Source organism: Pantherophis guttatus, chromosome 4, assembly GCF_059756535.1.
Source record: "Pantherophis guttatus breed Tessera chromosome 4, ASM5975653v1, whole genome shotgun sequence".
In the NCBI taxonomy this organism is placed as follows: Eukaryota; Metazoa; Chordata; class Lepidosauria; order Squamata; family Colubridae; genus Pantherophis; species Pantherophis guttatus.
The window spans coordinates 127,277,549-127,304,958 of NC_142066.1; the positions used below are offsets into that span (position 1 = coordinate 127,277,549).

The following is a 27,410-nucleotide window of genomic DNA, read 5'->3' on the forward strand; positions in this document are numbered from 1 at the left end:
TTCTGTTGCTCACTTAGCAACAGAAATTTTAGGCTCAATTGTGATCGTAAGTTGAGGACTGCCTGTATTAAGAAAAACTTCTCTTTTCAATGATATCCACTGGTGGATTGCATACATGACATTCTTTTGAATAACCTGTATGAGCTAATTCCAAGAAACATTAAATCAGCCTTAACTTAATTTCCTCCAGACAAGAATTTAGAGAGTTGTAGTTCCATCATATCTGGAGGTTGATAAAGATATTATAAGCCTTGATGAGCTTCAGATTTTTGTCTTCTCCTATATTTCCGGGTTGGCAGTAAAGGCTTTCATCACTGGATTGCACTCATCTCTAATTGCCATATCAAAAGAGAGAGGTACTTTCTACTTCCCATGACCAGAGTTAGTCCACTTAGAGGTGATTCCAATGATACTCCAAAGAAAGCTACTGTACATAAAGAGGCACTGCAATTTTTAATGTTCCTAAAGGCTGACCACTAAAATGAAAGATTATAAATACTTGGATAAAATAATATAAATAAGTTATATCTAATTCTGATTTTAGTTTCAGGAAGTGATACATGCAGAAACACATACATGTATATCCATACATTCATGCTAGCTATTTTGACAGCTAGCACCCAGATATATCATCCCTGCCTTTTATCTATGGATTTGCTGCCTGAAATTACATTTCTGCAGTGCCCCTCACAGAAGCTTTATGGTATAAATACTGCTTAGTTTATAGCGTTGGTCACTAGAGGGATGGCATTGCTATTCAGAGCCCTGTCTCATTACAAAAGATTTATAAACGCAGTTTGCTTGAAAGATTTATAAATGCAGTTTGCCCGATTTCACTGAAGTTCCTTTAGTGATAGAGTGCAAAACCTAGAAAAAGAAATTCAACAAATGGGCTGGGAATTTTATAGCCAATGACATTGATACCAAAATTAAAATCCTCAATTTAATTTCTTCTTAAAGTACAAAGATTTGTTTTGTGATCTGTGACAAATTGTTTTTAAAATTCAGTCAGAAAACAAGGGGACTGACAACCGAGAAAGAATACACTTAACAGCATAAACCTGTATTGTTGTATTACACTAGAGCCATGGGTTATAAGATTAGTGTAAGAACATTATTCCTCTTAATTAATAAAATCTGTTGTATACACTGTCATTAAATAAAGCCTGCCACAGCCTGACTCATACATAAAATAATGTATTGTAGTATGCTGACGTCCATAGTAGTTAAGATTTCTAAATTCCAACAGTAGCATAATTCTATAAATTTTATATAATCTTCATTGGCAATCTTTCAGTTAAACACAGTAACCTTATTTTGGCATTACAAATGCAGAACTACTCAACTTTATCAGTTTACTGAATTGTGTGGTATAGTTTTTTCTGCCAACCCTTCTTTGCTGATAAAGTTCAAGCTGAAAGCATAAACATTTGATGAAAAAAGACACTGCTGAAGAGGTGTCAGTAGATGTGATCTAGCACAGTGGCCCCCAACCTTTTGGGCACCAGGGACCGGTTTCTTGGAGAGAGGTTTTTCCACTGACCAGAGGGGGTGGGGTTTCTCTTGCTGCCGGCATCCCACAGATGGGGCTTTGCTTGTTTGTGTGGACTGGTTTCTGGCATGCCGCCGACTGGTGCTGGTCTACGGACTGCAGTTGTGGGGCCCTGATCTAGCATAGTATTTGTTCATTGGAATCCTTTCATCATCTTTAGTGCTGTAAATTTGCCATGTTAGCTTGAACTTGTTCAAACTCCTACCTGTCATGAATTTGGAGTATTGGTAAGCAATGTCCTAAAGCAGGGGTAACAGTAACAGAGTTGGAAGGGACCTTGGAGGTCGTCTAGTCCAACCCCCTGCTCATGCAAGAGACCTGTACTAATGTCAAACTTGATTTCATTGAGGGCCGCATCAGGGTTGTGTCTGACCCCTGGGGGCCGAGGTGGGCATGGCCAGGATGGGCACGTCCAGCTCGGCATCACCCGTGTTGTGGGTGCCTGTGTTGGCCTGAGTGCCCTGCCAGTGAAAACGAGCTCCTGAGCTCCATTTTCATTGTGACAGCCTCCTGCAACTCTCTGCCAGGGAAAATGGAGCTCAGGAGGGCTGCCCCTCCTGAGCTCCATTTTTGCTGACAGAGGCATTTTGGGCCAGTCCTTTGCTGTTTCCAGGGCAGACCTGTGGACCAGATTTAAAAACCCCATGGGCCAGATCCAACCTCCGGGCCTAAAGTTTGATATCCCTATCCTAGAAGGTAGGTAGTCTATAAATGTGTTCGTAAAGAAATCAATAATGGCAATTGGATATTGAGAATGTAGTATGGTATCCTAAGTTGTAGTTAAGTTCAGCTTCACCATTATTAAAGATGGATGGCATGAATCAATATTTAAAATTTGTCTGGAAAAATCCCAGGTAATGTATGCAAATGAAGCTTCCTTCCATGTTTACAGGTACCATCTGGCGTTTCCATCTACATAGTATTGAAAATTACTATCGGTCATTTCCAGTTTAATTTGCACTCAACTCACTCCCAATCAATTTCTACATCCAGATCAGAGGAAGCACATACACCACTTAGTTCAGTTGGCAAAAATATAGTTTGATGTTTATTTATTAAACATTATCAAAATGTCAAAATATCTAAAAACAATCAGAGAAAAATTGTAGATTAAAGCAGGAATAATTTGAACAACCAGCAAAAGTTTATTCACCAACAATAATTCATAATCTTGAAAGTAATATTGTGAGTGATCTGCATGGACATCGGTTGTTGTTCCAGCTTTAACTCTTTTATGTAGATCTCAGCAGCAGACTGAAATATCACACCAAGTGATCTTTCCTCTAATTTGCACCACTAAAGGTAAACTTGGATGGAAGAGTTATGTATCCCACAATAAGACCCATTTGATTTTTTTTCAGGGTGGAAAAAAATTCTGCCATACGACAAAATGAAAAACACTTCAGATTTTAATGTTCCTAATCATGGCTGCTAGCTGAAGTTTCAATGCAATATGTCACCAAACAACAGTTGCTAGAGAAAAGAAATAGAAGATAATCACTACTACCAAGTCTTGCTGATGAGTTTCTGAATCATCTAATTAGACACTGTAAGAAAAATGAGGCTAACCAAAATAACTAGCTTATTTTTATTTTTTCTTAATAATGGGAGGAGGTAAGAAGATACATATTGTACTTAGACTTTCTTGACTTTCTCAGTTCCAGCCCAATTCTTTCTCTCCCCCTCATTCTCTCTCCTACAAACACACACACACACAAATACACACACATACTAGATATTTTTATGTCTATCTTTGTATTCATAAAGGCTAGAAATGTGACTTTAAAACACAATGCTATTTTTTTCTAATATGGCACCCAACACCAATTTATGTTTTCATGCATAATTGTTCAATATGATATGTATTCCTAACCATGATTCTTCACTTAGTTTGAAAATCTTGGACTAGGTCTGTCATTTTTGCGGTAACAGACTTCTTCAACTAGTACATGGGGATTGCAAAGCCACTTAGTCATGCTCTGTGGGAATTCTGGAAATAGTAGGGCCAATACATTGGAAGGTATTTAGAAAAAGCTCCTGTGGATTAATAAAACATTTCTTGTAGCTTATTTCTCTTAGTGAGAGAAGGTATCAAGAAAGTACAAGATGTTATAGAAACAAGGGTCCAACGAATAAGGACACTTCTTGATGCTGGTTGGAGAATTCTGTAAATTGAAATTCATATAAAGTGGCTAAGGTTAAGCAACACTGATTCAGAAATTTCTCTTTATTGTTACAGCCATGCAAGAGGCAAAGTCCTAACAGTTTACTTCATTCTTAATAAGAACAAGAACAACAACCCCCAATTTTATGTTTGCATTTCAGCATATATGTGGTTGCCTATATTTGAATGATTACTTCTTTTGTTCTGTACACATGCATGAGAATAATATATTTGTGTTTTATTTTTTAGATAATTGCATGCAATTCAAAAGAAGTGGCATTAAAAGTAATTCATGATGAGGAAAAAAACACTTAAACACTCAAGAGCCATGATGGCACAGAGATTAGAATGCAGTATTGCAGACTAATTCTGCTGACTGCCCGGGATTTGAGCCTCCTCACCGGCTGAAGGTTGACTCAGCTTTCCATTCTTCCAAGGTCTTTAAAATGAGGCCCAGATTGTTGGGGGAAATATGATGACCAGGGATGGGTTCTACTTACCTTTATTACCGGTTCACAACGGGATTGCGCGCCCGTGTTCGCTTCACTCACATGCGTGCCTTGCTTCTGTGCATGCACAGAAACTTCTGTGCATGCGCATGCACAGATCGCTTCTGATGACATCAGGGTCAGTGGGCGGAGCCTCCCACCAGTTTTACTACTGGTTCTATAAAACCGGTCCAAACCGGGGGCAACCCACACTGAATGCTGACTCTATCAAGCTCTTAGAGAGAGTACTAAAGCAGTGTGAAGTGGTGTATAAGTCTAAGCGCTCTTGCTATTAAAATATCAATTAAAATTCATTTGATCATATACAGTACTGATCCAATATAAAATTTCTATATTTTCTAAAATGTCTAAAATTAAAAAGGATAAATAAAAATCACAAATCTTGAGCATTAAAATGGAATGAGTTGAAGATTCAAATGCTGGCAAAAGTATTCTTTTTTCTCTACCACAGATCCCAAATAAATTAGATGATTGAATTAGAAATTCAGGAGAAAGTTGTAAAACTTCTTAGCAGAAGCCTAAGATTGGCAAAATCATGTTTTAAAAAAGAAAAAGTTTTATAGTTTTTGTAAATCTGCTTTTCTACTGCCTGGAAAAGGAGGGTTTTGATTCAGTAAAGGAACAGATGTTTGGGCAGATAGCATAGAGAGAATGCTGTCAGAGACCATAAACTAAACGTGAAGGAGTGAAAAAGGAAAATGTGGTATATTAAACAAAAAAAGCTGAAATAAGGTAAAATAACAAAAGGTATCATTTTTTATTAAAAAGAAGGGAGGGAGGGAGGGAGGGAGGGGGGAGGGAGGGGGAAGGAAGGAAGGAAGGAAGGAAGGAAGGAAGGAAGGAAGGAAGGAAGGAAGGAAGGAAGGAAGGAAGGAAGGAAGGAAGGAAACCATGTGGTCTATTGCTGTCACACATTAGCCAGATGTGCCTGTGAAGATCTTATATGTTTAAAAAGAAACTCTTTTACTTTCTCGGCTGTGTATTAATTAGATTCAAATAAAACAAACCCATGCTATGTAAACTCTTATAGGACAGATTAGGAACATAAACAATTTGAGAATACTTCTATAATATCAATACTAGCTAATTCAATCTACAATACAGATCTACAATAAATATCAATCACCTGCTAAAATTAATCAGAAAGGTTAAAATGTCGGAGTTAGTGAAGAAAAGGAAAATAATATGTTAAAAAAGCTTTTCCCAGCCAGATACACTCCAGTGATCAGCTGAAGATAATGACTGATGTACTCAGAGGTGGGGACCATTTCCATGCCCAGTCAGAGGAAGCAAAATATCTTAGCCAAGCCCTGAGCCATTAAAATTAGGAACAATTTTAAACGAATATTTTGAATTGTTAAGCCGAAATATAGAGAATGAATACCTAAATCTTAATTCTTTTTATTTTTCTTCTCTAATAAATCTATGAATTTAAAACCAGATGTTTGTTTATAGATATATCTTTGGAGCATATATTTCAAATTAATTATAGTAGATTTGACTTCCCATCAAACATGTTATTTTTTATAATTCCTCTCCCTTTCATCTGTAACATGTGATATTTAAGGACTATGCATACTTTACAACAGGGGTGTCAAACTCATGTCGTCACAGTGGTGTCATGTGATGTACCAGACTTTTTTCCCTTCGCCAAACCAGGCATGGGCATGGCCAGTGCATGATGCATCCAGGCGTGGGCCACAAGTTTGACAGCCCTGCTTTACAACAATGCTCTTCTCCCTAAAAATAAGAATATTAAGTTTAATGGTGACTCAGATGATATCTTGACCCAGATTGGCTTCGATTGCTCATATAATGTTTAAGTAATATTATCTGATTAGAATTTAGAAAATTATACAAACCAATTAGGTTTAATCCACCGTAAATTCTTCGCAGTCTAACTAGTGTTTCAAGATAGCTGCTCATTCAAGGAGACATTTATTTATATATTAAAATATTTAATTGTTTCTGAAACTACATGAAAAGGCAATATCTTGGGATGAATTTTTGAAGTTGTGGAACATCAGTATTGGTTTTTAAATCCCCTTTCTGAAACAGTAAAATTTGCCCATCCATATTGTTTCTAATGGCACACAACTTCATTGCCACTGGTACCATGTTCATTATTACACGAGTCACTGTTTTGCCATAGACACCCAAAGTTTATATTCTTTTAGTGAACTACATAGAGGCATATTGTGCTGTACTATGTTGAGTTTTAAGTCAGCATTTAAGTCTTTATATGTATGGAGTAACATTTAGAACTAAAAAATTGAATAGGCAAAAGAAGGTTAGAAATTATACAGTTGGAGAACAACAAGCCTGGCAGGAAGCAAAACCAAGAAAAACATACCGTACACCTTGCACTCTGAGAAAAAAATGTGATTACTCATATATTCAAATTCAGACTCCTCAGTTGCCACAATCTGTCTTTATAAACTCAGGAAAGCTCCATTTGCATTATTAAGATATATAAATAATACTTACTACTGCTTTGCTTAAATTTATGTATCCCTCTCAAGCAGTGGTGGGATTCTGCTGGTTCTAGGCGGTTCGGCTGAACCGTTTGTTAAATTGCTGGCCCCACCCCTCCGCACCACTGGGCGAGGGGTGGGCGAGCCAGCAATTTAACAAACGGTTTGGTGTTTTTTTATAATTTTATTGGCTTCACAGCTGCTGCGGGGCTTCAAAGGCCGCCCTACAGCTGATCACTGTTAAAAGAAAATAAATGAGTAGACCAACGCCTGCAAAAATAAATGGGTAGACCCAATGGTGGGATTCTACTTCAGTAGAACCGGTTGTTAAGTAGTTAAGTAGTTAAGCCAGTGGTTGCCAAAGTGAGCGGTACCACCCCCTGGGGGGTGGTGGAATGCCTTAGGGGGCGGTAAGAGGCAAGGGGGGCGGCAGGAGGGGCTAAGTGGCAGGGAGGGTGGCCCCCACCCTTTGGTCTGTGCCTTGCAGCACTTACCTCCTTACAAGCAAACAGCAAGAAAAAACAGCCCCTTCAAGTTCAGCATCGGTTAATTAGCTCAAGTTGATTGGATCGGCCTCCCGACTCTCAGCTGATTTGATCTCAGCTGTTTTGCCAGGGCTCTGTTGCTATCTGCAAAGAATGCTGGAGCAGATTTTTTTTTTCCCAGCTATGCTAAAAAAGCGAAACTGAAAGTAAAGCAGGGTCTTTGCTGCAACGTGACAAAATGAGGCAGAGAGAGATTTCTTTTTCTTTTTCCTCACCAAAAAAGGTAGGTGCAAAACTGCAAACAATGGGAAATTTAGGGCAAAAGAAGAGAGTTCAAGATTTTAAAACACAAAAGAAAAAAGCTCTATTTAACTAGGGAATTGTAATAATTGAGATACTATTAATTGTATATTGTGTTGAAAGCAGAAATGGTTAAGTTGTGGTTTGGAGGAATATATGGGGGAAATTATTTGGTTTATTATTATTGATAAATATAATTAATTGATTTGTAAGAAATTGGATTGCATGGAAATAATTGGAATATTCATGTTCATATTGATTAATATACAAAAAAGATAGTTATATAACTAATTGATTTATATTAATATGTTGAATTTATATTAAACAACTGTAATATTACATAATTAACCAATGTGAGGATGGATATAAAAATAGATGACAATGGGAAGGGGTATAATAAAGAATAGAAGGGAAAAATTGAATTTGATTAAGATTAGAGATGAGAATGAAGGGTAATTATTGGTTTTTTTAAAAAATAGATGAGGAATAAATATGGCAAAAAGGAAATATAGAAATTGTAAATTTAATTGAAATGACTAAACACTGTTTAAATTTGTGAACCGGCCAAATACTCTGTTCAAAGAAAATACATTGTATGTGTCAGACTTCGATGCTATCTCAAAATAAATGAATTTCCAAACTGCCAATCTTTAAGGAAATCTTTTCTTTAATTGAGCACAGCCACCGGATCATGACTCGATGCGGACAAGACTGACCTTTTGCCCCCCAATCCCTCCCTTTCCAATCCCCAATTCTCTGCTTCTCATTGGCTATCTTCCAAGTCATTCTCCAGACTTCTTGTCACGTCATTTCCCAGGAATGTCTCCCCCCTCCTCCTTTCCACAACAACCCGACTTCAAAGGGATTTAGCAGGCAAAAGTTCAGAAATTATCTCTCTCCTCTCTATGCCAGCACTGAGGCCCTGACAGTATGTTTGTATGTGTGTTTCTAATTATTGCTATTTATTCATATTTGTTCTCTTTTATTCTTTAAAGTTTAACAATTCATTCTTTATCTTAATATCTTTATATTTGTTTGGGGTTGGCTTTCTTCCCTTTCATCTTTTTTATTGTACAGCAATCTTTCTCCTCAAACCTACCACCTCTCTCTTTTCTTTCCTTCTTACTTTCTCTTCCCCCCTCTTCTTCTCCTCCCTACTTCCTCTTCCTTTCTCCTTCTCCTCCTCTCTTCCTCCCTCTCTTACCCTACTCTAATTTCCTTCCCTTCCTTCATCCCTCTCTATTGCTGTATCCTTTTGTGCATATGGACTACTCAGAAGGCTGAAAAAGTTATTTTTGACTGGTCCTCGCACTTTTGACCAGTCCTCGAACTTACGACTGTCCTCACATTTTACGTTTTTGCCCTATCTTGTCACCATGGTGAAGAGAAGCAGTTGTGAAATGAGTGACACGGTTGTTAAGAATGCTACAATGGGCATAAATGATGACCAGTCATAAGTGCAAAGACCTGTCAAAAGTGCGAAGACCAGTCAGAAATCATTTTTTTCAGCCCTCTGGTTAGTCCTTTTGTGCATATGGACTACTCAGAAGGCTGAAAAAGTTATTTTTGACTGGTCCTCGCACTTTTGACCAGTCCTCGAACTTACAACTGTCCTCACATTTTACGTTTTTGCCCTATCTTGTCACCATGATGAAGAGAAGCAGTTGTGAAATGAGTGACACGGTTGTTAAGAATGCCGCAAGGGGCATAAATGTGAGGATGGTCATAAATGCGAGGACCGGTCAAAATGTGAGGACCAGTCAGAAATGACTTTTTTCAGCCCCTTGAGTAGTCCCTATGCAGATAGCCACGCCCACTGGTCACATGACCAGGTAGCCACACCCATCCAGTCACATGACCAGCTAGCCACGCCCATCCAGTCACATGACCACCAAGCCACACCTCCAACTAAGCGACACCCACAGAACCAGTTGTTAAAAAAATTGAATCCTACCACTGCTCTCAAGTCATACATATTAAAATAAATGATGCAACAGTAATAAACATACAACTATGAAACATGAATTAATAAGAATGATAAATATACAAAAGCCAGTTTCATGGAATTTAAAATTACACTTAAAGCCAATTGTGTCACCTCCTCAAGTATAACTAAAAAACTAAATAATCTTAAGAACCTTTCTGAAGGTTTACAAAGCACTGTCTGCCAAAATCTCATACAAAGCTCATTCCTGAACCATGGAGATTCTGGCAATAATAATAGTCTTACGTGAAATATATATATGACCTTCGAATTTATAATATAAATATACTATATAAGCAGTTCTAGTCAGTTCTATTAACTGAACAACTTTTGCAAATAGTCTTTATTACCCTAAAACTCATATTCTTTTTGCAACAATGTTCTTGCAGTTATTATGTACAGAACTAAGTAAAGCCCTCTATAGAAATTAATCTCTATTGCATTTATTGAAAACTTGCACAGAAAACATGTCTCTTCCTCTGGCCTTCCTCAGAGTGATTACATCCAGGTTCTGCTCCCTGACTTTAGGATTGAATAGGAAACCAGTCTGAAGAGAGTCAGTTTGATATAGAGCAGTGATGGAGAACCTTTTCGGCATCAAGTACCCAAACCAGAACATGCACGCCTGTGCATGTGCACGTGCACATGCCAAGCACCATAAACCTGAAGACCAGCTGGCTGGTGTGCATGCGCACACTGAAAATCAAAAGAGTAGCTGGGAACGGCATGCATGCCCACAGAGAAGGCTCTGCATGCGACCTCTGGCACACATGTCATATGTTCGCCATCACAGATATAGAGGTTAAAGCAGGGGTGAAATCTAAAATTTGTTACTACCAGTTCTGTGGGCGTGGCTTGGTGGGAGGGGGTGTAATGTAATTGGGTGGGCATGGCTAACTTTTTTTTTTTTTTTACTTTTAAAAGCATTTTTTCTACAACCTCTTCGGCCAAAGAGGTTGCAGAAAAAAACTGCTTTTAAAAGCCTCTGACAATCAGGCAACTCAGCTGGGATCGTCAGAGGCTTTTAAAAGCATTTTTTCTACAACCTCTTCGGCCGAAGAGGTTGTAGAAAAAAATGCTTTTAAAAGCCTCTGAGGATCCCAGCTGAGCTGCACGATCATCAGAAGCTTTTTTTTTTAACTTATAAAAGCATTTTTTTGGCCGAAGAGGTTGTAGAAAAAATGCTTTTAAAAGTAAAAAAAACAGCCTCTGATGATCGTGCAGCTCAGCAGTGCATGAGGGGGCAGGAATTTTTGCTATCGGTTCTCCGAACCACCCTCCACTATCGCTACCGGATCGGGCGATCTGGTCCGAATAGGAAGCATTTCACCCCTGGGTTAAAGCATCATGTTAAAAACCACAAGAATGTGAATTTTAGTCCCAATTTGGGCTTGAAAACCAGCTACATGATTTTGGACTGGTCACTCTCTCTCAGACCAACTAAACTGATAATGTGGTTGTTGTGGAGAAAAAAGTAGAAGGAATGAGTATTAGATATATTTACCACCTTAAGTTATTTATAAAGTAATAAAGTGGGATTTTTTAAAAAAAATCTAATAAATAATAATAAAGATGATTGGAACAGGGGATTATAAATGACATCCAATTTTTCAATAATCAGTTCATTCAATGCTGATTGAAGGAATACTGAGAAAAAATGTAGATGTACAACTATATGTACCCTGGTTTACATATGAGCTAGTACTCTGCATTATCAGTGGGTGGGTTGCCCCCGGTTCGGTCTGGTTCTTGCAAACCGATAATAAAACCAGTGGGAGGCTCCACCCACCCACCTGGACATTGTCGATCTGCACATGCACAGAAGCAAGCACGAGAGTGAAGCGAGAGAGAACATGCAATCCTGTTGCTAACCAGTAGTAAAGGTAAGTAGAACCCACCCCGATCAGCATCCTCCCTTATGCATATTGTAATTAAGACATGTATCCTTTAAGATATTAGTCCTCATAGTTCTCTAGTGATTAAACATGACAGATGCAATTTTAGAGTGGTAGGTAATGTTCTTTTGTAAAACTTGAATAGAGTTTTGGAATCCAATTGATTTAGATAATACGACCTTGGAGAAGGTTGTTTTAACTGATGGACTACAATAATGTATGTTATACATATTTCGTACAGATCATCAACATCACAACTGAATTATTTAACAAGCCACCAAAAGATTGTATTTAGTGCTCTCTATGTTAAAAAAAATTCTTCTGAACACCACAGGATATATTTCTTAGCATACTATCCATCAGTCTAGATTTCATATAATATATAAAAGAACATTTTTTAAATTATTTTAAATATAAAAAAAGAATGTGGACTAGAGAAAAATTAAGAAAAACTGCACTGGCTGGAACAGAATAAAAGAACATAAGCATATGAGAAGTCAAACAATTATGAAATGAAACAAAGAAAAATAGATTGTTGATGCACACAAAGAAAAATGAAGGTTTTTTTCTTATTTAAAGTAAAATAATAATGACCATATCTGCCTATTTCACAAAAAGAAAAGTTTGGTTATACAAAGGAAAATTAAAAATGGTACACTTTGTAATACTCAGTATTTTCAGGATTTGAAATTCTTTCTTGACCTAATTAAAATATTAAACAAATCCCTCTTCTTGAATCTTTGCTGCTCTAATTAAGTAGTGGATTTTTTTTTTAGACAAATTGGCATTCCCATCATTTATATTGCTAAAATAAGATATGTAAACCATATTTAGAAAGTTCTTTCTTTAAATATATTACATGGAATTTTAAGAAATCTTCCCACCTTGTTCCATATGTCCCTTTTCCCTTTTCTCCTAGATGGTTCTACATCTAGGAGAAAAGTAAATACATATCTTTTGTATTTACTTTTCTACTTCAGAATTCCAGGACGGATTCCATCTGGCCTTGGAGCTTGGACAATCTAATATCCTGATCATCTGTTCTGGCATGATCCTGATTTCCCTCAGTATTTCTTGTCCCTCTCAGGGGAAATTTCTGTCTGTTTCCAGCATCTGTCCCACATCTTCTTTTATGAACACAGAGGTAAATCATTAAATTAATGTCTAGAGAGCCTGTCAATAAATTACCATAGTATTCTCTGTTATGGATTACTGGTTGCTATGGTGCCTAGAATGTTATTTCAACCTGATCCAAAATCCAATGAAGCTGACAAGCCAGTTTAAGCCGGTTTGATCCCTTGGCTATTTAAAACCAGTATGATATAACTAACAACATTCCACAAACACCATTATAGCCTAATTCATTAGAATATATGAAGGGTGAAAAGATCTGGATCTATTTCTAGGTTTCTGGATGATCTACAGCTGAAAGAAAAAGAGCTAACTCAGGCTGAAGCATATTTGCTCCTCTGGGAGCAGTCTCCCCCACCTTCCTTTGATAGATGGGAAAATAGCAACTCCAAAAACACTTGTTCAGCATCATAGATTATATTGTGAAATGAAGAACAAAAGCACCATTCAACTTCAAGACTCAATACATCCCTAGACTCCGAATTCTTTAATTTCAAGAGTGTGTCTGACTCCAGAAGTTAGAGTTCTAGTAAAACAAACAACTGGATCTTACAACCATTACATTAGTTTGAGAATTTTGAAACACTCTCTTTATAAGGCTCTGTATAAGACTAATTAGCCAATCTGGTCTAGTGGTTAAGCCACTAGGCTAGAAAGCAGAAGTGCATGAGTACAAGGCCCATGTTAGCCATGAAAGATACACTGGGTGATTTTGAGCCAATCCTCTCTCTCTCTCTCAGCCCAACCCTCCTCACAGATGGTTGTTGTGCGGAGAAAATAGAAGGTGGAAGATTTTGGGATATGCTTGCTGCCTTGCGTTATTTGTAAAAATAATAATTGTAAATTTGTTGTAAAAATAATAAAGATAGTATACAAATTACACACACACACACAAAGCTATATATCTATGAATAGTCATTCACAATCATTTTTTTCTTACATTAGCGATATTACTACAGAATAGCTGGGGATAAAACAATGTTTGGTACTATAGTAGTAGACTAAGAATCTCAAAGATGATGGTTCCCAGACCTGTTTTGGAAACAAATATGGAGTCTAACATAACTGCCCTTTTGTTCAAGGCATGCATATAGAAACACACACATACATGACTACTACAAAAGCAGGACAAAGTTTAAGCTGCTGTGCAACTCTTTCCCAGATAATAGCTGAAAGTCTAAAATGTCAGTAGAAAATAGCAGCTTCTTTTGATTGCTTTCCATGCAGTTAAGAAGATAAAATTCTTTTCTTCTTGAAGAAGAAGATTCCAAACAAGAGAAAATACTCTTCTTCCTACATTTCTTCCTACTTACCAGTTCCATATCAGGTTGATTTACTAAACACGGGAACAAAATTAAATTCCCAGACAACTAAACACTTGCTATTTCTGGTCACGCAACATCATTTACTGTTAGGAAGGGGAAAGCTTTATAGTTGCAAGACATAATCCCAATTTTACAAGGTACTTTTTTGTACCTCTTGAATTTTTACTTCTTTTATCACTATGCTATGATCATTTTCTTTTTTTTTCTTTTTTTATTGTTTAAAAAAGAAAAACAACAATAAAATACAAACAAACATAAATACAGTAAGACAATACGAAAAACAAACCAACACCAAAAAGAAAATAAATTTGTTGCATTGGTGGGTTATTTTCCTGTTCCACCTATTTTCCTATATACATATCTATTTTACGTATTCATTTATTTACATATTTATACACAAATCAATTATAGTCTACTTCTTGCTTAATTTTCTTAATTTCTTGCCAGTAGTGTTGCGCCTTTCTGCATGACCACCAGAGATGGTAGTATGACCCCTTTTGTGACTTGCATTTCCAACACATTGGTGACACATTTCGGAACATTTTAGCTAAATGTGCCGGTGGAAGGTGCATTTTCAATGTGTTTCATATCATATCTCAATTTTAGTTTTTCTTTAGTGCTGTCTTGCTCTTTGCTGGATGCAGCTGGCGGGGAAATGACCCCCTGAACCAGCATGAAGGATAATTTAAGCCCCTAAAAAAAGCTGAAGCAACATCAACTGACACTAAAGTATTATAAATATTAATTCTAATATCTATTCATTTGCTTTAAGCATTTGATGGGGGGAAAAACAAAAAATAGCAGTATGGCAACAAATGGGTACAGAAAGCTGCTAGCCCCTTATATAGACCAGGTTTAAAGTTATCCTCTATTTACATGGGATTTTTTTTTCGCATTTGCTCACAAGAGAGAAGAACAATTCATTTAAAGCACAACATTTCACACTTCATTTAAATCCTGTCTCTAAATGCCCATTGTGGCCAGGCAGCTAAGGATGCACAGTCACAATACAAGGGGAACTTTGACAGAAAGGGACATGACCTGTTCTAGCTACAAAATGCATGCATCAACAGAGTTCATTTTATGAGAGAGAAACATAAAAGAGAAGCTGTAAAATGTCATGGCATATGAATACAGTGTTAAATTCCAATAAAGATCTATAAACTGTGTCACTATTATTTAGAGTATTATCAAGATTTTTAAACATAAGCAAGATGAAAATCCAGTCAAGTATGTCATAAGAAATAATATTAAATGCAAAGTTAAACGTTGAAAAAAAGTAAGACAAAAATGCCTCTTGATAGAGATATAAAAGCAATTCTTTCTTTATCCAGAAATAACTGCAATGTCTTAAATGTGGTCTGGAACAAAATTCAAGCTATCGGCATTTTTTAAATTTTGTGTTATTTTTCTGTGCAATTTGTACCTTTTTTACAATAGTACTCAGTTCCCTTATCATACACTATTTTTATGGTAGATTTCACTGACATTAAAATATACTGCTCAAAAAAATAAAGGGAACACAAGCAGAAGACATCCGAGATCTGAATGAATAAAATAGCCTTATTAAATACTTTGTTCTTTACATATAGTAGTTTATACACTGCTCAAACAACCAAAGGGATCACAAAACTACTGTATGTAACAAACAAAATATTTAATAAGGCTATTTCATTCATTCAGATCTCGGATGTCTTCTGCTTGTGTTCCCTTTATTTTTTTGAGCAGTGTACTTACCACTCAACTTGATGGAGGCTTGGGTTGAAGAGATGCACAGTTTCTCATGATAGTTTTGTACATTATCACACTGATCATGGTTTTCTGAACACGAGAGAGAAATGAATGCACACATTGACTATATCTTTCTAAATCTTGCTTACAGTAAGATTTGAAATCTTATGGTCCATGGACATTACATAGAGAAACTTCAGATAGTTGCCACATAATTCCAGTTACCACTACAAAGTTATGATTATTATATTTAAAACAAACCAAGACTTGAATTAGTATATACTAATTACCATTTATTTGCAGTACTGCATTTCATGATGTATTAAACATGACCTATATAATTAATGGCTAGCATAAAATCTGAACCACAGATCTCCTTTACTTACTGTACATGTAACCCTGCCTTTTCCAATATCCCACAAGAAAATTGTATTTTTTTACACTGTTATTTCCCACTAAATAATAGTTGGAAGCATGCTAAGTCCAATCCTGGAGATTTTATATAAACACATATAATATTCTTATCCTCCATTAATGTATCTAATCCATTCACTTTATATCTAAACTCTAATCATTTGGTTTTACTATCTGGCCACATGTTATGAGTATTGGAAGAAAGCACTCTATTTCTTCAACATAGGTGTATCTGACTATTGGGTTCTATCACCTGTACATAAAAGTATTACAGAGTACATAAAATGTGCCCATGTTTAAAATTCTGCATAATTAAGTTATGAAAAGGATTTCATTGATGATTCAGAAACAAACTCTTTATAAATCTTCATGTTCAGTATGCAAAGAACTGCAAAGTGACATAGACACAGAGAGACAAGAAAAGGCAGAAGTCCTATTCATGAACTTGTTGATTAACCCATTTTAAATCTATTAGTGAACATAGGTCTCTTCTAATTACCAATATGTCCGTTTAGAGTGCAATCAAAAATAAAAAACACATAATTTGATTTGAAACAACTGGGATCAAACTGGGCTTAAACAACTATTAATTCAGAACTCAAGGAAGTTTATTTTCAACCCCAAAATTGGGGTTTATAAATGGCCCATGTAGGGCAATTGAAAAAATGGCAAATATATGAATAATGAAATATTTTGAAGTTTGAATGTTATAAGAATGTAAAGTTACTAAAAATTTGAAAGTTATATTTTTAAAATATGCACTTATCATCATGTGTGTGAGTGTTACAGTAGTTCTATTAATTACTGTCTTGCTTGATTTGCTTTTTTTATTTTTCTTAACAACACTTTTGTTACAGTCACTGATGGGAACATTGACTAATGGTGTGAGCAATGTAAGATGATGTTATTTGTCTGCAATTTTTATTTAAACAAAATTGTACATTTGGATCGGTGTTGTATCTTGCATCTTTCCTATTGCTATCAGTAACTATTTCATATCCTTCACTTTATCAGCAGCCTGAGACAGTTGTAAAATCAGATTAAACTAAGCTCCTTTATTATATTCAGTTTTCTTTTGCAGAATGGTATTATTATTTTAAAACTAGCAGATAACAGTTAATATATTTTTCATGAATTCTTTTTGAAACATTATTATTCTTATTTATTAATTCCTTAAACAAACCTAGTTATTGTCCTAAATCCTATTCATTCCATAAAGCAGAGAGTGAAGGAAAACTAGATGGCACTGTCCCTACTTCCCTACCTATCTACCTCTCTCTCTCTCTCTTTCTCTCTCTCTTTCTCTCTCTCTCTCTCTCTCTCACACACACACACACACAGAGGGGGGGGAGGGAGGGAGGGAGGAAAGGACATAGAAATAAATTTTGATGCTCAAAAAAAATCCTTTTTATCTAATTTATATGTATTTAGAATTTTACAATAGGTAATTTACTTTGTGTAAAAAAACAAATCTATAGAAGAAGAAAGAAAAATTAAAAAGCAAACCTCTTTCAAAAAATATTCCTAGTAAAACTCCAGGGACTTATCTATGCAGTCACCAGAAGTCAACCATAACTTAAAAGCAATGACTTGCCCAGCATGCAAAACAAAAGAGAGATAGACAATGTACCAAAGATATACCAGTAATTCGGATTGTAGGTTTTAAAATTAAAGTGGAAATTCAAAAGTCAAACATCCCTCACATCATGCTGAGGTTATATTTCTGAACTTTTTCATACTGAAGAAGTTTGCATGAATTGAGATACTGAACCAGTAGGAAAAAATAGGTTTCAGGGCAAATTGTCAAATCTTACAACCTTGCAAAATCTTGTCAGATATTTGTATTGACAAATATGTTCATACATTTTACAGCCCTTTCTTAAGCATTACATTGCTCATATATATTTTCTTCCTAATCATGTGCTCTATATACAGAGAAAACATTTTCTCCATCTTTTCTACAGCTGCATTTCTAATTCATGATGGGAGACAAAAGGATCAAATGATCACCGCACTATGAATTTTATTAGCATTCTTTGTTATGTTGCACCCATTAGATTCATCTAACTTAAAAAATTCATCCTGGACCTGAGGATACTTCACCAGTTTCAGCATAATATGGTAAACTTTGTTTCTAACGTTACAGTGGTCTTTCTCTTTGTTCACTTTGGCTAAAGGGTATGGATAAGATGTGGATGCATGTTTTTACCCTAGAGAAACAAGATTTAGGCCAAACATCAAGAAAGTTTGCATACCATATCTGTAATTTTCAGCTAGGAATAATATCATTCTATTATTAAGAATTCTGACTTATTGACAAGTTGCAAAGTGAAATAGTTTTGTTTAAACTAGATATCATATATTTAAACTGAAGGATTAAATAGCTTTGAAATGAAATATTTGAAACTGTCCAACTACTGGATTTTAAAAAAAAAAAAGTCTAAAGACTGAGGTCAAAATTACCAGAGCTTGGTGGGTGGGCGGGTGTTAATAAATGACAGCTGGTAAGGTTTTAAATGAATAAAAGGGATAAAAGACATCAAACTGCTGTTATTTAGAAAATCAATATCTTCCAACAGTTACCATACAAAACAGAGAACGCAGCTGTTTCTTATTTATTCCAGGAAGCGAAATCTTGAAAACTGCTGTGTGTGTGACAAGCACAAATGTAAATCATTATCACAATCACCAGACATAGCAAACCACAATCATATGCTACTTCCCCTCCCCCCTTTTTTGGCCTCATAGATTTTGGCAGAATTTGTAATATGAGCAGTATAACTTCAGTGTTTTTAAAACCAGCCACATATATTTCAGTGATCATAAAAAGTGATCAGCACACAAACAGTGCTTTAATTATGGTAAGTGCCTCCCATAGGGGGAAAAATACACTTTTGGTATGGCTTCCAGCATTAGATATGCAGTGTGTCTATATTATTATTTACTCCACCATGCAAAAATTCTACTGCACTGCTTGTATAGCATTCCATTCTTGTGTCACAGAAATAAAAATAAATTTTCTTCTTGATGCTGACTGCATTTTGGCAAAGGGAAACCACATCATTGATTGTAGATTCTTAGCCTTATATTAATGAGAAACTATGCTCACTGATTCCATATTACATATTTTCATTAAGGAAGCCTTTTATTTCTGACGCCTTTTTCCTATAAAGCAGTGTTTCTCAATCTCACCAACTTTAGGATATGTGGACTTCTACTCTCAGACTTCCCCATTCAGCTGAAATCCACACACCTTAAAGCTGCTGGAGTTGAGAAATGCTGTTGTAGGGCTTTGATAGTTATATAAGATACAACAAGTAAGATATTAATACTATCCCAGGATGCTATAATAATGTCACTCTTTTGATTTCCATGACTGTAATTCTATAGTCGTGTTTGTTAATAAATATTCTTGATTAAATAAATGCGTGTACAATCATCTATGGGGATTCTAATTAATTTAATCTCATCTTTCATTAATGCCTTATTAATGCCTTGTTGATAGTCACAGTTCTGAGAAAATGTATTGTATTCCTCCTGATAGGGGTGGCAACATCTTAGCTATTGCTTCTCTCTGCCTGGGGACTGTATGTACTATGTCACATGAATGGGAGAGATCAACCTTTTGGCTATTTTGGCACTATAAGAAGCAAAATTTACTTTACCAGAGATTTAAAGTTCCTATTTTGTGGCATGAAAGCCTTTGAGAAATACGTACCAGACTATGGGTTCTAGTCCAGCTGGGTATCTAGTCCAGCTGGGTAACTCTAGGAAGTTGGCAAATCCTTTTGACATATTGCCTAGAAAATGGCATAGACTTATCCATGTAGCTGGCAGGAGTGAAGGCTGCCTTTGCCATTTAGCATCCATCCTAAAATGAAGAAAATAGACCTAACTTGACAGTGGGACAAGATTTTTAGGGAGCACAGTGAGGATAAAGATACCTGTTTCATCCTTTCATCCTTCACCAATACTCTTCGCTTTCTACAAACAAAAATGGGGTAAATATTTCAGACATGCTTAATCTGAGTGGCCTCCAGTAGCAGCAAATGGGTTGCTAGAGAAGTGGAAATGTAGCCAGCTTCTGCCTTAACAGAAAATGAACTACTGACTGTTCCAGAGAAGCTCACAACTCTATATCATATGGGGATCTAATCCACATAGTACTCAAGCTTTATAATTTAGTAGTAGCAAATTTGGGGATTTGGTTTAAAATAGGCTCAGTCCCTGCACTACAGCACTGGTAACTATCAGGCACCAATAATGAACCTTTTTCCCATCTACAGTAAGGGAAATGCTGACAATTCAATACAAAAGGGAAATTAGAATGGTATCTTGAATTGTCTCAAATCTAGGCACAGAAGGTTCCAAAGTTAAAATATTTTGGAATATCTGTGTGCTAGTTTTGACTTGGTTACATTATCATTCTCTATCTGCCCACAATCTGAGAAAGTGTTGTAGAATAGTTCCTTCGTGAGTTTCATGTTTTAAATCGAATTCAAATATAAAGAGGGGGGAAAAGACTGCAGAGTTCTAGTGAGATGACTAGATAATTCAGGAAGGAATATTATTGGCCTTGCACTTAACTAAAGAAAGGGCAGGTCCCACAACCTAAATATGGGAATTTTAATCCTTAAAATTAAGTTAGAGAATGATCTATTTTCTATCAAGTTAAATAACAGTAGTTGGTGTGTGGAAACCTTTAAAAAAGTGGTAAATCATTTCAATTAGTTTCTTTTGCTTGTTTCCATGATTTTTCTGGTACTTTTATACTGATCATTTGCTTTCCAACAGTCTCTGGGAATAAAAAGCTTGCCATGGATATTCATTCATTGTCAGCTTCTGAATATTTTTATTCTGGCAAGATGAATTGGCTCAGTTCACAGATGGTGCACTGCTGTAAATCAATTGTAAATAGGTTCCTGTCACTTTTGAGGAGGGGAGAAGAGGGCTAATACGGTAAGCACAAGTCATTCTCTTAATCCTGAGTAGTCACTTACTGCTTTAAAGGGACACAAAATTCTCGGCACTCATATGCAAAGGCACCTCAAGTGAAAACCCAGTAAGATATCAAACTTGAGAAGGGCACAAGTTTATTGGTTAAAGGTGAGCCAGAGTTGAAATGAAAAGACTAAGCACATATTTAAATGCTTTCAATGCTTTCAAAATGAAGAGCTATAAAATACATACAGAACCAAATTGTTTCTCATTGGAAAACATTAACAAGTGTGTTAACAAGCAGTATGCGAAACTGAAAAAGCCATATGGTTTGTACAGTATGCAAAGCCAAAATGGTTTGGTTTTGGCTTAGTTGAATCTCTGTGATTTATAAACCATGGTTGATGTTTACAAATGCTTTTTTTTAATTCAACCAATTGTCATTTGTTTCATAAATCATAATTAAGCAAGCCATTGCTCAGTTTATTATGTGAACCCAATTCCCAGAAAATCAAATTCCTCTAAAATGTTTAATTAATCAGCAGTAACCAGAATGAAAACGTCAGTATCTGGATCCAATGTACTTGGCTTTCATTCCTATTGGTTATCAAACTCAAATATCTACTATTTTAGTATTGTTATGTGCTGCAGTTAAAACAAATGTAGAAAAATTATATTTTATGGCAACTTAAAATAATAAAATATAATTTCTTCTATATTTATATTACTTCTGTTTGGAATTTCTCATTCACTATTGGAACATTATTGAAAGTTACCTTATTTGATAACAAGTTACTGACCTATCTAGCTTTGTATTCCCTACAACAGGATAAGACAATTTTATATTTCCCATGTTTTGGATTATCAGTCCCAACAGCCAACAGTAAGGTTTATGGGAACTGAAGTCCAAAACATCTGAAGGGTACCATGCTGTCTACTTCTAATCATACTAACAGGCAGATAATTTCTCAGTTTTTGAGATCACTTCCTGAATTCTGCTCAGAAACATCTCAATTGAACCTGGAGTTATGATGACATAGTGGTTGGAATGCAGTATTGCAGGCTAACTCTGCCCACTGCCAGGAATTTGATCTCTCTCAAAGTTTATTCAGCCTTCCATTCTTCCAAGGTCAGTAAAATGAAGACTCAGTAAAATGAAGACCCAGATTACAATATTCTATTGTAATATCCTAGTGTAAACCACTAGGAGAGTGTTATAAAGCACTGTGAGGTGGTATATAAATTTAAGGTCTATTGCTATCTGTATTCCTATAAAACTTGGATTACCCCACTGAAGTGAATCTCTTTTGCTGCTGCTTACACATTGGCATAAGCCACAAAATCATAATATCTTGTAATATAGCAGTTATTTTGGGGAAAAAGTTTAACTCATAAAGGAGGGGGACAGCAAATCTTGTAAGCATCAAAACACTATTGTGTTTTAATATTAATGGGGAAGCCACTTCCACCAGGCAGCAACACACTTGCTGGACCACAAAACAGCTGTGCTTTCTTTTTCATTAACTTCTCTTGTTGTTACTGCCCATTCATGGTTATATATTAGAATTAGTTGACTGACAGGGAAGAAAAGGCCACAGTGTCCCTGACTTCTAATAGCTACTACTGATATAAATGAATCTGTTGATTTCTTGCCTTCTAATAATTTTTATTTCAAAAATAAGACCTCTTGGACAGATTTTCCCCAACCTGGATGAACTGGAAATTCTTAGTTACGACATTCACATATAAGAATAACACCCATGTTGAAGAAGCCTTCTCTTGAATATCACTATTCCCATATCAAAAATCATGACCTGAGAACTGGTTACATTTTTAAATTAATTAGGATTCACATCTGCTGCTGCTTCCATTCTCCTTGCAATAGGCTTTACTGTACAAAGTTACCAAGTATAAGGGTATTAGGAAACTAACAGGAGGTTTGGGTGCATGGAATTGATGAAACATGAGTTTTAATTCACAACACATCCCAGTTGATTTCCTTATGCCCCAATGTTGGGACAGAAGCAGAAAAGGATAAGGCTTTCATTATGATGCCACATTTTGTCATTGGTTCATTATGACAATTAAATAGAGGATCACACTGTAACTCGCCATAACAGTTTGCTTCAACAAAAAAAGACCACTCTCATGATAGATTTGAGAAAGTGATTAATTGCTGCAAATCCAGCAGAAAATATAGTTGCTAAAACAGTTGCTGTAAGAAGCAAGAGATGCCTACAGTAAAAACTGTTTTCAAAATAGCCATTATTTTCCCAGAAAATAAATTGGTAGGTAAGTACTTTTCCAAATGAATAATATAGCTTCAACTATCCATCTTTTGTCTTCTTTTAAAAAAAATTTATAGAATAATGTAGAGATTAGTCTATGCTTTGCAGTATTTCAAGTAAGGATGATAATCAATAAATAGGTATAGTATTTATTGTATAGTAATACAATAGTAGTATAGTATAGTACTAAATGTCTAGTACTAGATGTCTGTATATTGGATCTATTCATGTCAACTGAGACATAAAATCACCTAGAACAGCACAAGTTCTTTGATGCCTCCAAACTGAATAGTCCAATATTGACAATAGTGGGAAATCAGACCTGATGTATAAGATCTAACTATACTCTGTTGCCAATTTCTCCTTTTTTCAGCTCTGCTTTCTCCCGAATTATTTTTCTAAATTTAGTCCATATAAAATTATATGGCACTTTAAAGGAACTTTTAGGCGGGATGGGTTGCCACTTCATATATTTGTTATATTCTCCAGAGGTTCAAAAAAAGAGGAAAATATGACTAGTGCTCATGAACCAAAATACTAGAAACTGTGAAGTGTAGAACTCTATTCTTACTATCCACTCGGTGTCAAAGGTTTCAGTTTCTTCATGAAGCTTGCTGATCACATACAAGTTTGCTTCCAAAACACTCAGGAAATAGAGGTCTATGTGAATGCCTGTTGAGTAATTAAAACGGGTTCTATAATGAACTTTTTGGAGTCTATCCCAAGGCCAGCACAGGCTTTGCATCTATTGAGAAGAGTGGGTGTATCCAATACTTTTGTATGTACTCTTCCTTCAGCCCTATTAATAGATACACACTGATAGTGTTCCCAAGTGGATATTGTCTTCTAGCTGATTGAACCTAATCTGAAATTGTGTTTCATTATTTCCATATTGTATTGAGTTAAGCAATGTGGGGAAATACTACTTGCTTAACTGGATTGTAATTATTAAATAATCACTATTGGAAAGTGACAATAATTCATCTCAGACTTAATTAAGACTGATTGCCTGATGGAAATCAGGCATCACCCTGCTCCTGGAGAATAGATGATCTGTAGGTTGTGGGTCATGACCTACTTTGGGCCAATGGCCAGAAGGCACTTTATTTTATTAAGTTAGTTAGTTAAACACCTCAATTCCTATGAGAGCAATTCCTAGACTGCATCTTTGGAGAATAAGGCTGAATTCTGCAAAGACCTAAGCCAAAAGACCTAAGACCTAAGCCTAAACCACTATGCACCTTTTTTCTATAGTTCCACCAATAAAGTCGTGATATTTTTTTCATCGCTTTTAAACTAATTCATTGCTTTTGTTTTTCACTTTAGTGATGGGATGGCAAGTGAACTAGCATGCATATTTCCATCAGTTCTAGGCATCACAAATCTCATTTTCAAAGGAATCAAAGTCATAGGCAGATGCCATTACTAAGAATACTGTAGATAAGAACAAGAAAATGTCACATTATAAAAGAAAAGGGTATAGAAATTGGGATTGTAGCAGCCCTAAGTGATACAAGTGGCAAATTAAAGCATAGATGTTCTTTAGTTTTTGCATATATTATTGTAATTTTCATATTTTGCCAGGGTAAGAGTTCTAACAAAATTTTACTCATTATTCTGCATCAATATTATAAATATAAATTTTGTATATGCCCCCAAATAATCCAATATTGATATGATTCCTTCATCCCTATATTGATTGGGCAAGAAGGTTTGGAATTACACTAAAATATCATTGTCTTCAGAATTTTAAGCAAGGAAATGAGAGATTTAAGCTTCAGAAAATGAAAAGAATGAGTATGAAATATCTATTTAATTTACTTTGAGTTCTATCTCTATTACACCTCATCATATTCATCCTCTACTTCATTTTTCTACTAGTTACTTTCATTTATTATTTGTTTTAAAGTAACTCAGCAAAACAGGCTCTCAAAGAAAAATATTATTTTAGCTGATACAGTAACATCATATTAGGAGTCCTCAGTTCAAGCCTGATGGCAAACAAAAGAAACAGTTTAATATCTCAGGTATGATAATGTAGGAGATAGATAACAACTTCTGTTTTGTGTGGTAAAGCTTTACTCACAAAATTGCTGACAACAGTAGAGATGTTAATGCAATATTATTCTTTTTCGGGTTGCCACTATACAGCATCTTTATAAATTTTGGGATTTACTGTAAAGTCTTTAAAGCAGAATGATTCAGCAACAACATTCTGGTTCCAAAATGTTTCCAGAGAAATTAGACAATAGGTGTTCTAAGTTTCAAAAAAAGAGTTATAGAATGTATAGTTTTACTTAAGTTAGATATAGTGATGAATTTTGTTTTTCCAGAGTTAGCAACAGAGGGAAAACAGTTAATGCTGGATGTTGGACCCAGCAGCTGGGACTCTCTCACATAATTTTAAACAATGGCAGGTAATAAGGGGCACTACCCAAAAATATGGGTTTGATTCCAAAGTTAGTTGGTTGTTCCACTGGTGAAATCCAATTTTTTTTACTACCAGTTCTGTGGGCATGGCTTGGTGGACGTAGTGTGGTGTGGCTTGGTGGGTGTGGCTTTGTGGGCGTCGCAGGAGAAGGATACTGCAAAATCTCCATTCCCATCCCACTCTAGGGGAAGAATACTGCAAAATCCCCATTCTCTCCCCACTCCAGGGGAAGGATATTGCAAAATCTCCATTCCCACTCCACTCTGAGGCCAGCCAAAGATAGTATTTACCAGTTCTCTGAACTACTCAAAATTTCTGCTACCGGTTCTCCAGAACCTATCAGAACCCGCTGGATTTCACCACTGGCTTGTTCCCTACCTAATTAGAAGTTGTTCTCATGATCCTTAATGATACAGCCTAAAACTAGTTAGCCTATGATTGCTTCAGTTAGGCCCATGTTTTAGTCTTTAATGCTATTACTACTGGCACTGATTTCAGCCCATGTAGTGTGATAAACACAATATGCCAGGGAATATTTGGGCTACACTCTTAAACATATCTGAAAATAATTCTTATTAATTTCAGTGGGATTCACTTCTAAATGGAAATAAATGAGATTTGCAGAATTGCTCCAAACATCGGGAATACTAGTATAATGCAGTGGTGGAATTCAGCCAGTTCTCTCCGGATTGCACGAACCGGTAGCAGCGACTGCGGGAGGCTCCGCACATCCACCAGATGTAATGCGCAACTACTGCACATGCGCAAAAAGCTGTGCGCATGCACAGAAGTGGCACATGCACTCACATTTGCGAACCGGTAGGGAAGGTAAATGAATCCCACCTCTGGTATAATGTGTCTAACTGCAGAAAGTACTAAGAATATTAGTCAAACCTAGCTGCATCTGCCTATCTATCTTACAACCTGGCAGCTCCTTCTTAGAAACTATAAGGAGGGCATGAGAATTGTTTTTCATTTTTTTTAGTAACTGGTATTTCTGTCTATCTAAGGAGGCTAAATATAGTCATCAAGAGTCATAGCTGCTGTGGTCTTATCATTCATGAATTCATCAAGTCATTTGCAAAATCATCAGAATTATTAGCCATCATTTTGGTAATCAGAAAAATAAATAAATAACAGCAAAAAGAGAGCTTTTTGTAATCATAGAATAAGAGATAACTTCGTAAATCATACTTGTATTTGCTGAAAAGGGAACTGGAAGCTTCTTATTTCTATTTTTTTTTAACTTTTTTGCACTTTTGTATTATTCTCTTTTTCTGCTTTCTTTATTCTGTATTAGTTTTTGTTCACTTTTATCTTCTTAAAAGTTTTAATAAAATTTATATTAAAAATGAGTTAGCAGTCATCATTTCAATAGATATTAGCAAATCCATAATTTAGCAGCATACTTTATAAGGAACCCTGTACTTTTATCAGTCATGAATCTCCCATTCCACCCTCACAATGGTAGCAATGTAGGGAGGAAAAAACCCAAGTTCTAATATTGTGTGAGAAAGTATTTTGGTTTGTATCTACATATAAAATTGGTGCAGTGGTTAGAGTGCTGTACTGCAGCTACTACAGCTGACTGCTAGTTCAGCAGATCAGCGGATCAAATCTCACCGGCTCAAGGTTGACTCAGCCTTCCATCCTTCCGAGGTGGGTAAAATGAGGACCCAGATTGTTAGGGGGCAATATGCTGTTTAGTATACTGTCTTTGGTGTAAGCCGCCCAAAGTCCTCAGAGAGTGGGCAGCATAGAAATATGACTAATAAATAATAAATATGCA

General features: G+C 35.9%; 1 protein-coding gene and 1 long non-coding RNA gene across 11 annotated transcripts in view; one reads left to right on the forward strand and one right to left on the reverse strand.

Annotated features, from left to right (window-relative positions):
• The window catches only part of NXPH1 (neurexophilin 1), a 186,948-nt gene that overhangs the window by 15,108 nt on the left and 144,430 nt on the right, over window positions 1-27,410 (reverse strand). The window lies entirely within an intron of this gene.
• The window catches only part of LOC132710150 (uncharacterized), a 53,988-nt gene continuing 49,663 nt past the window's right edge, over window positions 23,086-27,410 (forward strand). The window contains exon 1 of one of the 4 annotated variants that reach the window (XR_009620893.1): window positions 23,086-23,190. This is a non-coding gene — a long non-coding RNA (uncharacterized LOC132710150). Of the gene's footprint in view, window positions 23,195-27,410 lie in introns of all 4 variants that reach the window. The other 3 variants (XR_009620892.2, XR_009620895.1, XR_009620891.1) reach the window with 3 other exon arrangements.